At 36.4% G+C, this 16,335-nt stretch overlaps 1 protein-coding gene across 1 annotated transcript in view; it reads left to right on the top strand.

Moving 5' to 3' along the window:
• gjd1b (gap junction protein delta 1b) overlaps positions 1-16,335 on the top strand; it is a 47,282-nt gene that overhangs the window by 773 nt on the left and 30,174 nt on the right. The window lies entirely within an intron of this gene.

Below are 16,335 nucleotides of genomic sequence, written 5' to 3'. Positions count from 1 at the left end.
GCGGCACGAGTCGCTCGCTGCCTCCAGAGACTGATTCCTGGTCCAAAAGGGGGGCTTTAGCTTCTTTAATCCTTCAGTGACATGACGGGAGGTTTAGGCAACTGTTCGGGACGTTCGGTGGTGATGAAGCGCCTTCATCTCTGACCTTTAATTTAGGCGTTTGATGCTGAGATCGCTCCTTAAATCTCATGTCAGAGTAAACACCAGAGCTGTACTCATACAGTGTATACCCAAAATATACTCATATTTACCAGAACTATACTTGTGTGTACCAGAACTATACTTGTGTGTACCAGAGCTATACTCATACAGTATATACCCAAAAAATACTCGTATGTACCAGAGCTATACCTGTTTTTACCAGAACTATACTTGTGTGTACCAGAACTATACTTGTGTGTACCAGAGCTATACTCTAATGTTATAGAGCTATACTCGTATATACCAGAGTTGTACTCGTGTATATAACAGAACAATGCTCATACGGCAAACACCAGGGCTATACTCGTATATACCAAAGCTGTACTGGTATATACCAGAGCTGTACTTGTATATACCAGAGCTTTACTCCTACAATATATAATAGATTTATATTCATACAGTAAACACCAGCGCTATACCCATACAGTATATACCAAAATATACTTGTATGTACTTGAGCTATACACATGTACATACCAGAGATTTACTCCTGTGTGTATATACCACATCTATCCTCATATAAACCAGAGAAATATTCCTATATATCAGAAATATACCAGTGTATACCAGAGATAGACTTGTGTATATACCGCAGCTATCCTCGTATATACCAGAAATATACTAGTGTTTACCAGTTATACTAGTGTATACCATAGATATACTTGTATATACCAGATATACTCGTATATACCAGAGATATACGCATGTATATACCACAGCTATCCTCTTATATACCAGAGATATACTAGTGTATACCAGAGATATACTTGTTTATCAGAGACATACTTATGTATACCAGAGATATACTTGTGTATACACCACAGCTATCCTTGTGTATATACCAGAGGTATACTAGTTTATATGGGAGATAGACTTGTGTATATACCAGAGATATTCAGTACTTGTGTATATACCAAAGATATACTCATATATACCAGAGATACACTAGTTTATACCAGAGATATACTTGTGTATTTAAAACATACAGTATATACTTGTATGTTCCAGAGCTATAATAACATATACTAGAGCTATAACTGTTTATATGCCAACGCTATACTTACAAATACCAGGACTTTACTCATTCATATTTATATACTAGAGCTATGATAGCCCATATTTCTACTTGTTTTTACCAGAACTATATTGTTTATGCACCAATATACTCATATACTGTATATACCACAGTTATACTTGTGTATTCTAGAGCTAGATACCACAAATACCAGAGCTTTACTCATGTATATATATGAGTACTAGAGCTATGGTAACGAATATTTATAGTGGTTTTCAAAAATATTTTTACATCATGGATTTCACGGCTTGTTTTGGGATTAAATGTACAGAAATAGAGACACTAGACTTCAAATAAATGTGAGAAAAATCATCGAGTGGGAGGTTTGAGAGCCAGTTTTTATTTTGTGTTCGGGGTATTTTGAATCCATCTCCCCCTCTTATAGACTTCATCCCGTGTCAGGTACGGAGTCGCTTCACGACCCAAAACAAGCGGCTGAAGAACGAGGTTCCAGCACTTTATCTTTTATGCATCCTCCGACATGCCAGGATGTGTTCCTGTTTTAGTTTGACTCAAGCGTTCACTCACCCACTGAACCCAAAATTATTCATGAGTGTTTAAGCCACGCAGGCCCAGACAGCATTAAGACACGGCTCCGCATCCGGCCAGGGACCCGAGCTCCGGGTCCCGTTGGGCGACGTCTGCGAAGAAGCCACAAGTTCAACAAAGGTTCATGGGAGATTTTGACTTAAAAAATGATATTTAGAATAATCCGCTCTAAAAAACCAGACTCCCTCAATCAGAGGACTCGTCAATTATTGAGTGAATAGCGAGTAAATGATGTGTTGGAATATTCCGGGCGGAGACGAGCGAGTTCTTCGGAGCCAGTCTTCAGATCCCGAGTCATTATGTCATGTTGAGAGAGCAGGCCGGACGGCCGGCGATGACGAATGATCGCCTCCTCTCATTCATGAGACACTGCTCATCAGCCGGACTAGTCACTCTGGCTCCGGGCGCTCGGAGAGAGAGTTTTGAAACATCCACCAAATGATGCACGTTTTTTTTCTTCTTTTTTTTTTACGACAACATCTGAAAAAAATAACCCGACAACCTTCAAACGTCTTTGTTGAAACGGAGGAAACTTTGTGTTTGTCTTGAGCTTGTCACGAGGGAACTCACTGCCGTCCTCGCGGTGACACAGAGCCTCGCATGACTCATCACACATTTGTCATACATGTCGCTTCAGAAGAAGAAAAGACATCTTAAGGGTTGACCTTTAATCTCACATGACCTTCCTGCAATATTTTTAGATTCTCCTTCTCAAGTTATGAAGGTTTGAATTCATGTAACGCCGACTCGTCTGAACTAGTTCAGCCTTTTTTTCTTGTGTGTTTTCATCCACTGTTGTGAAGCGTCTTTGCTAGTATTTATTATTTCATTATTATTATTATGTGTAATAGCAAGATTCATAAAATATTATTACATTGTTATGACAAATAATGGCAAATAATGTATTCTGCAAATATGTTCGAATCAACCAATTACAGATTTGTTGTAATTATAATGTAGTTCCCACTTTAACTCTTAACGTTCACCACTTATAATCCTTTATAAATATTATTAAGGTTAATATACATGATTATAAACCACATCATAGTGTCTTCTATTAAGCCTAATAAAACCATCTTATGAATGTATTTTTTAGTGCATTGCAAACAAGACCTTTATAGAAAGTGATACTAAAATTAGTACTATGGCAAAATAGCATTTTTTTTATTAATAATTTAATCTTAATTAGGAATATTAGCACTTATAATGTTTATCATATCAGATATTTAAACAAATAATTTGTAATTTTTATTTTAACTTAGCTCAATAATTGCAATGCTAGCTGGCAGCTATTCGCAAACATGGTTAGCATTTCAAGATAAACTTAAAACACAGTTTGTTGCGACAATGTTTTTATATAAGATTTTTAAACAAATATTAATCATTTGTAAAAACAATGTTTTGCATAATAAACAAATAATTCAATTTTATTTGAAGATTTTAGTTTTATTTTGACTTAACGCAATAATTGCCATGTTAGCTGGCAGCTGTTAGCTAACATGGTTAGCATTTCACAACAAACTTAAAACACAGTTTGTTGTGACAATGTTTTTTTTAATATCGGATATTTAAACAAATACTTATCATCTGTACAAACAATGTTTAGCAAAATAAACAAATACTTCTATTTCATTTTAAGTTTTTAGTTTTATTTGGACTCAACTCAATAATTGCCAACATAGTTAGCTGTTCGCTAACATGGTTAGCATTTCACAATACACTTAAAACACAGTTTGTTGTGACAATGTTTTTTTATATCAGATATTTAAACAAATAGTAATCATTTGTAAAACAATGTTTAGCAAAATAAACAAATACTTGTATTTCATTTTAAGTTTTTAGTTTTATTTGGACTCATCTCAATAATTGCCAACATAGTTAGCTGTTCACTAACATGGTTAGCATTTCACAATACACTTAAAACACAGTTTGTTGTGACAATGTTTTTTTTTTATATCAGATATTTAAACAAATACAAAAACAATGTTTTGCATAATAAACAAATAATTCAATTTTATTTGAAGTCTTTAGGTTTTTCTTGGACTCAACTCAATAATTGCCATGTTAGCTGGCAGCTGTTAGCTAACATGGTTAGCATTTCACAATAAACTTAAAACACAGTTTGTTGTGACAATGTTTTTTTATATATCAGATATTTAAACAAATACGAATCATTTGTTTAACAATGTTTAGCAAAATAAACAAATACTTCTATTTCATTTTAAGTTTTTAGTTTTATTTGGACTCAACTCAATAATTGCCAACATAGTTAGCTGTTCGCTAACATGGTTAGCATTTCACAATAAACTTAAAACACAGTTTGTTGTGACAATGTTTTTTTTATATCAGATATTTAAATGAATATGAATCATTTGTTTAACAATGTTTAACAAAATAAACAAATACTTCTATTTCATTTTAAGTTTTTAGTTTTATTTTGTCTTAACTCAATAATTGCCATGTTAACTAGTAGCTAGCATAGTTAGCTGTTACTTTACATGGTAAACATTTCACAACAAACTTAAAACACAATCGTAAACTGTACTTTATTTAACTCACCTATCAATGTTTGAACTCGACCGCTGAAAAAAATTCAGAAATGTTGTTTTTAAAGAGGCTTGATTTAATCGACATGAGCTTCGAACACACCGAGGTCTGATCCGTCAATCTTTATTTAAAAAAAACAAATCAAGTTTGAGACGTCACTTATTAGCATTAGCAACAACTTTGACGTTCGAAACGCTTCATCTGCTCGACACGACAAGGGGGTCACAGGGGTCGCGGCGGGGTCGCCGGAAACACAAGAGACAGGTGCAGGATGTGGCGGCAAAGAGAGCGAAGTTACTCACAGACAAACGAACAGACACATGGCGCGAGTCTGCAGGGTGTTGAGCGCCAGCCAACGGAAGCGTCTCGTCACGAGATGGTTCTGCATGTCGTGAACCGAGCGAGGATCCAGGACGGCCGGCGGCTTCGCTTCATCGCCAACACGGCCTTCCATCCCGGACAAAAAAAAAAGAATCGCATGTAGGTGAGCGTTCAGGTGTGACGGCTGTTTTTTAACCGAGCTTTTCATTTCCCGGACTGAAAGAAAGACTCTTTATTTAAACGTACAACTATATATTAAGTTAAAGAAGTTAGTTTATAATATATATTTTATATAAATATTAAGTATATAAACACAAAAGATAAACGTATTCATTTTGCTAGTGGTTATTTCATATAGCATTAGCATTCTTCACACAAATATGAAGTTTTTATTATATATGATTTAATTAGTAATTTCTCAACAAGTCTATATTGAATTGTTGTGATATGTTGTGGGATGTTAGTCTACATCCTCTAGATCTATGGCAGTCATCGATTGTGGTATTATAGCTTCATTTTTTACATTGACGTACAAGTCATAGCTTAAATATTATGTTTTAATTATCAATTTATTTAAAGTTATGTATTTAAAAACCTGCCCTATTTATGATCTGAGATCTTTTTAAACAATCAATGGATATAGAAAAAGATGAATGAACTATTAATTCATTTTCAAAAGGATTCGTAAACGTGGATTTAAACAGTATAGAGTATGACCGGGAAAAGGATTACAAGGAAGACGCAGCTGATTCAATGCTATAATAATATAAGCCGAGGGTTTATTTCCTCCTATTAAATGGCGTTTGGGAAATTTACCATGAAGTTTAATGAGAACGCTCCAGATTTAAGTTCAGCTCAAGAGTGACGGCAGAACCACCTTTTGTTGCTTCTGATTGGCTAATATTGCTTCAGGCCTTCCGTGATTGGCTAGATTTACGCAAAACCGGAACAATGTTTATTATGGTGAAAAGATAAATATTGAGTATTAAATGGATCAATATAAGCGTGAGAAAAAGACAGAATACATATATAAAAGACAGACAGAATAAGGCCTAAATGTAGTTTTTAAATATTCTATTGTATTTTTCTTAGTCTTATCTCTTCTTCTTTTTTATCACATGACAAGCCAGCGAGGTCACGATAACAGCTGGTTGCAGATCGTATCATAGCGAAGCCTCTCTGACTTCCTCGTGATTCAATCAACTTCTCACATCATCATTCTGAAGACCGTCCAAAATCCAATTATTTTAAAGTCAAATCACAACGATTTTCTGCTTGAATCCAACAATGCCAACCGTTTGCATATCTTTATGCACGGTATTCAAACAATTGTCAACTGTATCCAAAAAATACAAATAAAATTAAAAATAATTTGACTGTAATACAACAATTTTCAAATGAAATACAACAATTCTCAACTTTAAACAAACAATTTTCAACTAAAAGCCAACAAATTCCAATTAATGTCCAGCAATACCAGCCGTAATCAACCTATTATGTACTGTAATCCAACAATTTCCAACTGTATCCAACAATTTTGAACTGTAATCAAACAATTTTCAACTAAAATCCAACAATACCAGCCGTTATCAACATATTATTTACTGTGATTCAACAAATTTCAAATATAATCAAACAATTTCCAACTGTAATCCAACAATTTTCTACTCTAACCCAACCGTTTTCAACAGTAATCAGACAATTTTCAACTATAATCAAACAATTTTCAACTATAATCAAACAATTTTGAACTATAATCAAACAATTTTCAACTATAATCAAACAATTTTTTAACTATAATCAAACAGTTTCCAACTGAAATCCAACGATTTTCAACTATAATCAAACAATTATTAACTGAAATCCAACAGTTTTCAACAATAATCAGACAATTTTCAACTATAATCAAACAATTTCCAACGGTAATCCAACAATTTCCAACTGAAATCCAACAATTTTCAATTATAATCAAACAATTTCCAACTGTAATCCAATAATTTTCAACTGTAATCCAATCATTTTCAACTATAATCCAACAATTTTCAACTCTAACCCAACAGTTTTCAACAATAATCAGACAATTTTCAACAATAATCAGACAATTTTCAACTATAATCAAACAATTTCCAACTGTAATCCAACAATTTTCAACGGTAATCCAACAATGTTCAACTAAAATACAACAATACCAACCATTATCAATTTATTATTTACTGTAATTCAACAATTTTGACTTCTTTACATTAACATCAGTTTTACTTTTAATAGAAGTCTCTGTTTAATTGTTGACATCAATAATCTCTTATAATCTCTTATTTCTTATCTTTTTTTCTTATTTTAAACTCTGGCATCAACACAACAACACGAACAATCATCTTCTCCACTAATAATAGTGTATAATGATGGTGTCACTGGTCTTGAGGAAGAGAATAAATGTTTGCTCGGCTGATCACCATCATGGTTTCTACTAATGGACATAAAAGTCAATGAGCTACTTAAAGTTTTAATCACTCACTTAACAGTCCGACCCTGGAGTCCATTTGTACGGCGGACGACGGATCCTAAAGACTGTTTCATTAAGTAGCGCGTCTTCTATCAAGCCTCGCTTCCTGCATCCATTATTGGAGATCAATGAGAAGTTAGTCGGAGGCTGGACGCGCATCGCAAACACCAGTAATGACATTTTCATCCAATGGGAGCGAAGCGAGCAGGGAACTGTGGGTAAATATGCTGACAGTTGTTCGACTCAAGAGGTTCATCACGGTCCGTCCTTGATGGTCGTGGGTTCACCACGTCTGGACCTCAGTCCTTAATGGATGGAGTCCATCACTGGAGAAGTGTATTCCACCCATATCGAGTGGGCTCAAACATCCACGAAACTGAAAGACAATCAAACAAGACTAATCCAACATTTTCAACTATAATCAAACAATTTTCAACTTTAATCAAACAATTTTCAACTATAATCCAACATTTTCAACTATAATCAAACAATTTTCAACTATAATCAAACAATTTTCAACTTTAATCAAACAATTTCCAACTATAATCAAACAATTTTCAACTATAATCAAACAATTTCAACTATAATCAAACAATTTTCAACTATAATCCAACAATTTTCAACTATAATCAAACAATTTCCAACTATAATCAAACAATTTTCAACTATAATCAAACAATTTTCAACTATAATCAAACAATTTTCAACTATAATCCAACAATTTTCAACTATAATCAAACAATTTTCAACTGTAATCAAACTATTTTCAGCTAAAATCAAACAATTTACAACTTTAATCAAACTATTTTAACAATTTTCAACTATAATCCAACAATTTTCAACTATAATCAAACAATTTTCAACTATAATCCAACAATTTTCAACTATAATCAAACAATTTTCAACTATAATCAAACAATTTTCAACTGTTGTCCATCAATTTTCAACTATAATCAAACAATTTTCAACTATAATCAAACTATTGTCAATTGTTGTCCATCAATTTTCAACTGAAATCAAACCATTTTCAACTATAATCAAACAATTTTCAGCTAAAATCCAACAATTTTCAACTGAAATCCAAAAATTTTCAACTGTAATCAAACAATTCTGAACTAAAATCCAACTATACCAACCATTTTCAACCTTTTTTTGCATTCAAGCAAATTTCAACTGTAACCAAAGAAATACAAATAAAACAAAAAGTAATTCAACTGTAATACAATAATTTTTAACTAAAATCCAACAATTTTTGACCGTAAACAAACAATTTTCAACTGTAATACAACAATTTTCTATTACAATCAAACCATTTTCAACTGTAATGAGGTCCATCCTTGATGGTCGTTTCTTCACCACAACTTGACTTCAGTCCTTAATGGATAGAATCCATCACTGGAGAAACATATTCCACTCACATCCAAACGGGGCTCAGTTTGGGGAGAGAAAGGCAAGAAAAACCTCCATGAAACTGAGAGACTCGCTCCGGTACCTTAGATGGAAAACATTTGTGTATAATCCGCCGCAAATGTTAGTGTTACTAATGCCTCTGTGACTCACGTGTGACTCGCCGCCTCGAGTCAAGCGTCTGTTGTTGTAAGAACACATGTTGGCGTCACCTTCCCAAAAGGAACGCGAGGCGCTGCCGGCGCTGCAGGAATCCTTCGCTGACCCAGAGCCCTCCATAGGATTCAACCATATTCATGCATCCTAACCCTAACACCAACTGATGAGTTGTGACTTTAAAACATGAAACCATACATAAAAATGAAGAGAATTATTATGTTTATACTGGGACTGACCTGGAGAGACGACCCTATTTAACCGTAAAGATGATTTGAATTTTGAATGTTTAGATTTATAACTACTCGTGCAGTCAAGACCAAGAAAACAAAGTCACCCAGGAAGTAGAAAACCTTGTACTTTCTTCTGTAACGGTGCGAGGAAACTGAGAGATAGAATCATACACAACTATGATCCAACAATTATAAACAAAAATCCAACTATACTAAGTTATCAACCTATTTTGTACTGTATTCAACCAATTGTCAACTGTTATCCATCGATTTTCAGCTAAAATCCAACAATTTTCAGCTAAAATCCAACAATTTTCAGCAAAAATCCGACAATTTTCAATTAAAATCCAACTATACTAACCATTATGGACCTTTTTTGCACTGTATCCAAACAAATTTGAACTGTAACCAAAGAAAATACAAATAAAACAAAAAATATTTTTACTTTAATACAACAATTTTCACTATAATTAAACAATTTTCACTATAATCAAACAATTTTCAACTATAATCAAACAATTTTTAACTATAATCCAACAATTTTCAACTATAATCCAACCATTTTTAACTAAAATCAAACAATTTTCAACTATAATCAAACAATTTTCAACTATAATCAAACAATTTTCAACTATAATCCAACAATTTTCAACTATAATCCAACAATTTTTAACTATAATCCAACAATCTGCAACTAAATGATCCTAAGATTGTCTATGTTTAGATTCAACTACTCGTGACTCAAACCAGCTTCTCTGTGAAACTGAAGCTAAAAGCAACTTCTGACCTTTTCACAGCGAGAACAAAGTGACCCAGGAAGTATAAAAAAAAACCCAGTCGTCGACATGTTCAAGAGCATCAGTTGTTGAAGTGAAGAATAAACTGGAGTCGACGCTGCGACAGAAACGCTTTAACGACACGACTCTCTGCTCTGGATCATGTTTGACAGACGCTGGGTTTCGTTACGACTCGGCTCTGGACGTCCAAACAAACACACGTGTGGAAGCAGCTCATGTTTATGGAGTTCCTTCAGGACACACGTGTTTTGATGGTAGCGTGGTACTGTAGTACACATGATCCAAACACTGAGCAGATCAGGTTCTAGCCGGAGAAGTATTACCACGTGACTACACATGTTCATTTTCTATAAGTATATTTGTTGAACTGTGTTGTCCGGACAGGATTATCAAGTAGTAATGGATGAATATTTATTTAAGAGTATCTTTTGTGGGTTGTACTTGTAGTATCCAGTTCATGGCAATGTTACTGAAAATATAAATATACTGAAGTATATTTAGTATAAATGTAAAGCGACATAAATCTCCCAAAAACTGTACTTTTTCGTAATATTCTACTGATTGTTTTAAGAAGCGAATACTAAAGTGTAGAAAATGACGTTTGTAAGGACAGACTATGAAAATATGACAAAACTGCAATGAAATGTTCACTGGGAATATTTATTTTTCTTTTTAGTCTCATCATGTGTTTAATAAAGTACTTATTTTTTAGTTTTATACAGCCATACACTTCAGTTATACACAATGTTTTTGTTTATATCATACAATCTTAGAATTATTCACTGTAATCAAACAATATTAAACTAAAATCAAACAATACTGAACTAAAATCGAACAATTTTGAACTAAAATCGAACAATTTTGAACTAAAATCGAACAATTTTCAACTTTAGTCAAACTATTTTCAACTAAAATCAAACAATTTCCAACTTTAATCAAACAATTTTCAACTTTAATCAAACAATTTTCAACTAAAATCAAACAATTTTCAACTAAAATCAAACAATTTCCAACTAAAATCCAACAATTTTCAACTATAATCCAACAATTTTCAACTATAATCAAACAATTTTCAACTTTAATCAAACAATTTCCAACTATAATCCAACAATTTCCAACTTTAATCAAACCATTTCCAACTAAAATCAAACAATTTCCAACTTTAATCAAACTATTTTCAACTAAAATCCAACAATTTCCAACTAAAATCCAACAATTTTCAACTATAATCAAACAATTTTCAACTAAAATCCAACAATTTTCAACTATAATCAAACAATCGCAAAAAAAACAACTTCCATATTTATTCTATACATGAAGGACTGTATTTATTAAATGTATTCTGTGTTTTATAAATATTTATTACCCTCCAGGGCTGCCGTAGTATTACCAGCAGTCGCACCAAAATTATTTTACCTTGATCTTGTCCTTTTTATAAAGGTTTTATTAAATAAACGATCAAAATTGAGAGTGTTTTTCACCAGACAGAGCGAGAGAGAAAAGATCAGACAAACTTGGCGAAGTTAAAAGTCTTAAACCTTCACTTGAATGAATCCCAAAATAACAGTTTTCCATCAACAATAAGACACTTTAGCTCCTCCGGTTCTCCACGCCTGGCTCGTAAAAAAAAACACTTCTATCAAGCTCATGTGTCTCAGCGGCTCCAGCAGTGAAGGGCCCTTGAGATCATTACACTTTCATTTAGTGGCCCCCAGCGGAGCGTTCAGCACCTGCTCCTGTGATGGATGAGGTCCTCCAGCTGGTGCGACTCTGGGCTCCGGAGCTGGAATAAAACAACAGAGGCTTCGCTCGTGGCAACTCTCTGGAGGGCTTGTTAGGAAGAGACACTAACTGAGGGCCAAGTGAGACCCCCGACATCCATTCATCCCTCCCTGCTTCCTCGCTCCCTCCATCCATCTCTTAAGAGACCCCTCGGGATTCTGGGAGTGGTGATGTCATCATGGCTGGTTCCCCTCACATTAGGATGGTGGGGGGAGAAGAGGAGGTCTTCTCACGTGCTCACCTGCAGATGATTATTTTGAGGATGTTCCTCAAGTGCTCATCCCTGGTCTGATCCAGTCCAGCTGGATGTGAGCCCCGGCAGCAGGAAGGAGGAGGAGACGACGCCTGGAGAGATTCAAGGAACTTCCATGAAGAACTCTGGGAACACAATGTTATAGATGGAGGACGACCAGCCTTTTTTGATTTGATTTTATTGGAATCTCATCCTGTTCTTTACATCCATTTACAATACGTTGTGTGGTGAATAGATTCGTATACTTTCAGTTATACACAATTTTCAACAACAATTAAACAATTTCCAACTGAAATTAAATCATTTTCAACTATAATCAAACCATTTTCAACTATAATCAAACAATTTTCAACTATAATTAAACCATTTTCAACTGTAATCAAACAATTTTCAACTATAATCAAACAATTTTCAACTATAATCAAACAATTTTCAACTATAATCAATCAATTTTCATCTATAATCAAACAATTTTCAACTATAATCAAACAATTTTCAACTAAAATCAAACAATTTTCAACTATAATCAAACAATTTTCAACTATAATCAAACAATTTTCAACTATAATCAAACAATTTTCAACTATAATCAAACTATTTTCAACTGGAATCACACATTTTCAACTATAATCAAACAATTTTCAACTATAATCAAACAATTTTCAACTATAATCAAACAATTTTCAACTATAATCAATCAATTTTCAACTATAATCAAACAATTTTCAACTATAATCAAAACATTTTCAACTATAATCAAACAATTTTCAACTAAAATCAAACAATTTCCAAGTGAAATCTTATATAATATATTTAAAATATTTCTAACTAAAATTCCTAACCTTTAACAATATTTTCACTCAAACAGATTTCAGCCGCAGAAGCACAAAACCTTCTTACTCTGTGTTTTCCTCCAGAGTTCAAACCAACCATCGACACAATAAGAAAACAACAAAACCATCATCAAGTAAAACATGTTGTTTTCTTTCTGACTCACGGCTTTTAATCCAGTTCCTCGAGGGACGAAGCTGCTGCTGTCAATGGAAGGAATCAATGATCTCAAGCGGACACTCACCTAATCCTGCAGGATTGGCTGCTTCACTCGTCATCACTTCGGACCAGAACCAGAACCAGATGAAACATTTACTCTCATCTACTTCTTATTTTTAGCTCCAGGGATTTAAAAATTAAAGTTTCCCGACGCCTTCGAGGACGATGATCGGATTTGACACGTGAGACTTACAGCATGTTTTCGGTTCGATCAATATTTATACGCACGGGTGTGAAGAGCAGATCCAGAGGAGCCAGGGTTGACCTCGGCTTCTCCGGGACGAACAGATGTTTTCTCGGAAGAACATCATGAAGATATTCTTATGAATATTGACGAGGGTCACGGAGGAGCTTTTACAGATAAAGATCAGTTGAAATGAATCGATCTTTATGATCGTAGTGAAGTCCAGGAGCCTCGTGTACAGAGAGGTTTGTGGATTTTATACTAAAAACGGTCGTACGCTCAAATCCAGAAGATGGTGCACGTAAAAAAATATTCAGATGTATGAATCTGCACGTGAACACAAATACAAACACTTTCAAAAATCCTTTTGTTCATCCCTTTCCACGCCCTCATTTACATATTTAAATCATATTTAAATGAACCAGAGTCAAAGTCTCAAACTATTTTCAACTGTAATCAAACAATATCTCCTCCTCCTCCACTTCCTCCTCCTCCTCCTCCTCCTCCACTTCCTCTCCCTCCTCCTCCTCCACTTCCTCCTCCTCCTCCTCCTCCTCCTCCTCCTCCACTTCCTCTCCCTCCTCCTCCTCCACTTCCTCCTCCTCCTCCTCCTCCACTTCCTCTCCCTCCTCCTCCTCCACTTCCTCCTCCTCCTGCTCCTCCACTTCCTCCTCCTCCTCCTCCTCCTCCTCCACTTCCTCCTCCTCCTCCTCCTCCTCCTCCTCCTCCTCCTCCACTTCCTCCTCCTCCTGCTCCTCCACTTCCTCCTCCTCCTCCTCCTCCTCCACTTCCTCCTCCTCCTCCTCCTCCTCCTCCTCCTCCTCCTCCACTTCCTCTTCCTCCCCCTCCTCCTCCCCCTCCTCCTCCTCCACTTCCTCCTCCTCCTCCTCCACTTCCTCCACTTCCTCCTCCTCCTCCTCCTCCTCCTCCTGCTCCTCATCCTCATCCTCATCCTCATCCTCATCCTCATCCTCCTCCTCCTCCTCCTCCTCCTCCTCCTGCTCCTCATCCTCATCCTCATCCTCATCCTCATCCTCATCCTCATCCTCATCCTCCTCCTCCTCCTCCTCCTCCTGCTCCTCATCCTCATCCTCATCCTCATCCTCCTCCTCATCCTCCTCCTCCTCCTCCTCCTCCTCCTCCTGCTCCTCATCCTCATCCTCATCCTCATCCTCATCCTCATCCTCATCCTCATCCTGCTCCTCATCCTCATCCTCATCCTCATCCTCATCCTCATCCTCATCCTCCTCCTCATCCTCCTCCTCCTCCTCCTCCTCCTCCTCCTGCTCCTCATCCTCATCCTCATCCTCATCCTCCTCCTCTTCCTCCTCATCCTCAGGGTGCACGTAAAAAAATATTCAGATGTATGAATCTGCACGTGAACACAAATACAAACACTTTCAAAAATCCTTTTGTTCATCCCTTTCCACGCCCTCATTTACATATTTGAATCATATTTAAATGAACCAGAGTCTGTGATTTTTCTCTCCACGATTAGAAAAAACAAATGAACTTACATTTTAATTAGTGCAGACGAGCTCTGGTGGAAATGTTAATATTTCATATTCAGGGTTTTTAACTAAATACTTAATGAACAGAGATGATTAAAAACATCTTAAAATGGAGTTTAACAAGAATAAAACTGTAAAAAGTGCTGGTGATGATGTTGTGAAGATGGTCTGAGCTTCATATGAATGTGTGGCACAACAAACACAGATTCCTATTATATTTATTAAATAAAAGCGCTTCGTTTTGTTTTTTAAATCTGAAATTAACTAATCATGTGACGGTGTATTTATGCAAGTGTGTTTTTGAAGGAGATCGATCCTTATGTGATCACATGATGGAAACTTTAGAACGTCTGTGACTCTCGTAGAGAAAGACTTGTTTGTTTTATTATAAAAACAAGCTCAGAATTAATTGACACTTTTTATGAATAGCGTGAAAAAGCGGATTAAAATATTCAGTATAAAAGATCAATGTCGTCTTAATAAATACAGATCAATAGTTTCATGAATGAGAAGATATTTATACGTTTGTGAATAATTGTATGTACACTTGTGTAACTACAAACACTTGTGTGTGTTCATTTCATTACTCCTCCTCCTCCTTCTCCTCCTCCTCTTCTCCTCTTCCTCCTCCACCTCCTCCTCTTCCTCCTCATCCTCGTCCTCTTCCTCCACCTCCTCCTCCTCCTTCTCCTCCTGCTCTTCCTCCTCATCCTCATCCTCGTCCTCTTCCTCCTCCTCCTCCTCCTCCTCCTCCTCCTCCTCCTCTCCTCCTCGTCCTCCTCCACCTCCTCCTCCTCCTCTTCCTCCTCCACCTCCTCCTCTTCCTCCTCCTCTTCCTCCTCATCCTCGTCCTCTTCCTCCACCTCCTCCTCCTCCTCATCCTCCTCCACCTCCTCCTCCTCCTCTTCCTCCTCCACCTCCTCCTCTTCCTCCTCCTCTTCCTCCTCATCCTTGTCCTCTTCCTCCACCTCCTCCTTCTCCTCGTTCTCCTCCACCTCCTCCTCTTCCTCCTCCTCTTCCTCCTCATCCTCCTCCTCCTTCTCCTCGTCCTCGTCCTCCTCCACTTCCTCCTCCTCCTCTTCCTCCTCCACCTCCTCCTCTTCCTCCTCCTCTTCCTCCTCATCCTTGTCCTCTTCCTCCACCTCCTCCTCCTCCTCGTCCTCCTCCACCTCCTCCTCCTCTTCCTCCTCCTCTTCCTCCTCATCCTCCTCCTCCTTCTCCTCCTCCTCTCCTCCTCGTCCTCCTCCACCTCCTCCTCTTCCTCCTCCTCTTCCTCCTCATCCTCCTCCTCCTTCTCCTCCTCCTCTCCTCCTCGTCCTCCTCCACCTCCTCCTCCTCCTCGTCCTCCTCCACCTCCTCCTCTTCCTCCTCCTCTTCCTCCTCATCCTCGTCCTCTTCCTCCACCTCCTCCTCCTCTTCCTCCTCCACCTCCTCCTCCTCCTCTTCCTCCTCCACCTCCTCCTCTTCCTCCTTCTCTTCCTCTAAACTAATTTCTGATCAATATCTAATACCTTTTTAAAGCTCTTTTTATTATTGATACATATGAACTTTGACGTGGAAATGTATGCCCGTGTTTTTGTCTTTCATGGACCATGTCTTGACTGTCTAAATTTAAATAAAATAAAATATAATTAAACTTATATCATTTTTTTAATTTATGGTTAAGAAATATTTATAAGCACATTTGTGTTTATTTCTTCTTTTTCGTTTCCTTTTTTTTTTTTTTTTTGCTTTTGCTTGACGGCCCCTGACAACAGTTGTTGTAA

The sequence above is a fragment of the Callionymus lyra genome, chromosome 7 (genome assembly GCF_982586985.1).
Source record: "Callionymus lyra chromosome 7, fCalLyr1.hap1.1, whole genome shotgun sequence".
NCBI lineage: Eukaryota > Metazoa > Chordata > Actinopteri > Syngnathiformes > Callionymidae > Callionymus > Callionymus lyra.
The sequence above is the reverse complement of the archived record's forward strand: the minus strand, read 5'-3'. Positions and strand labels throughout refer to the sequence as shown.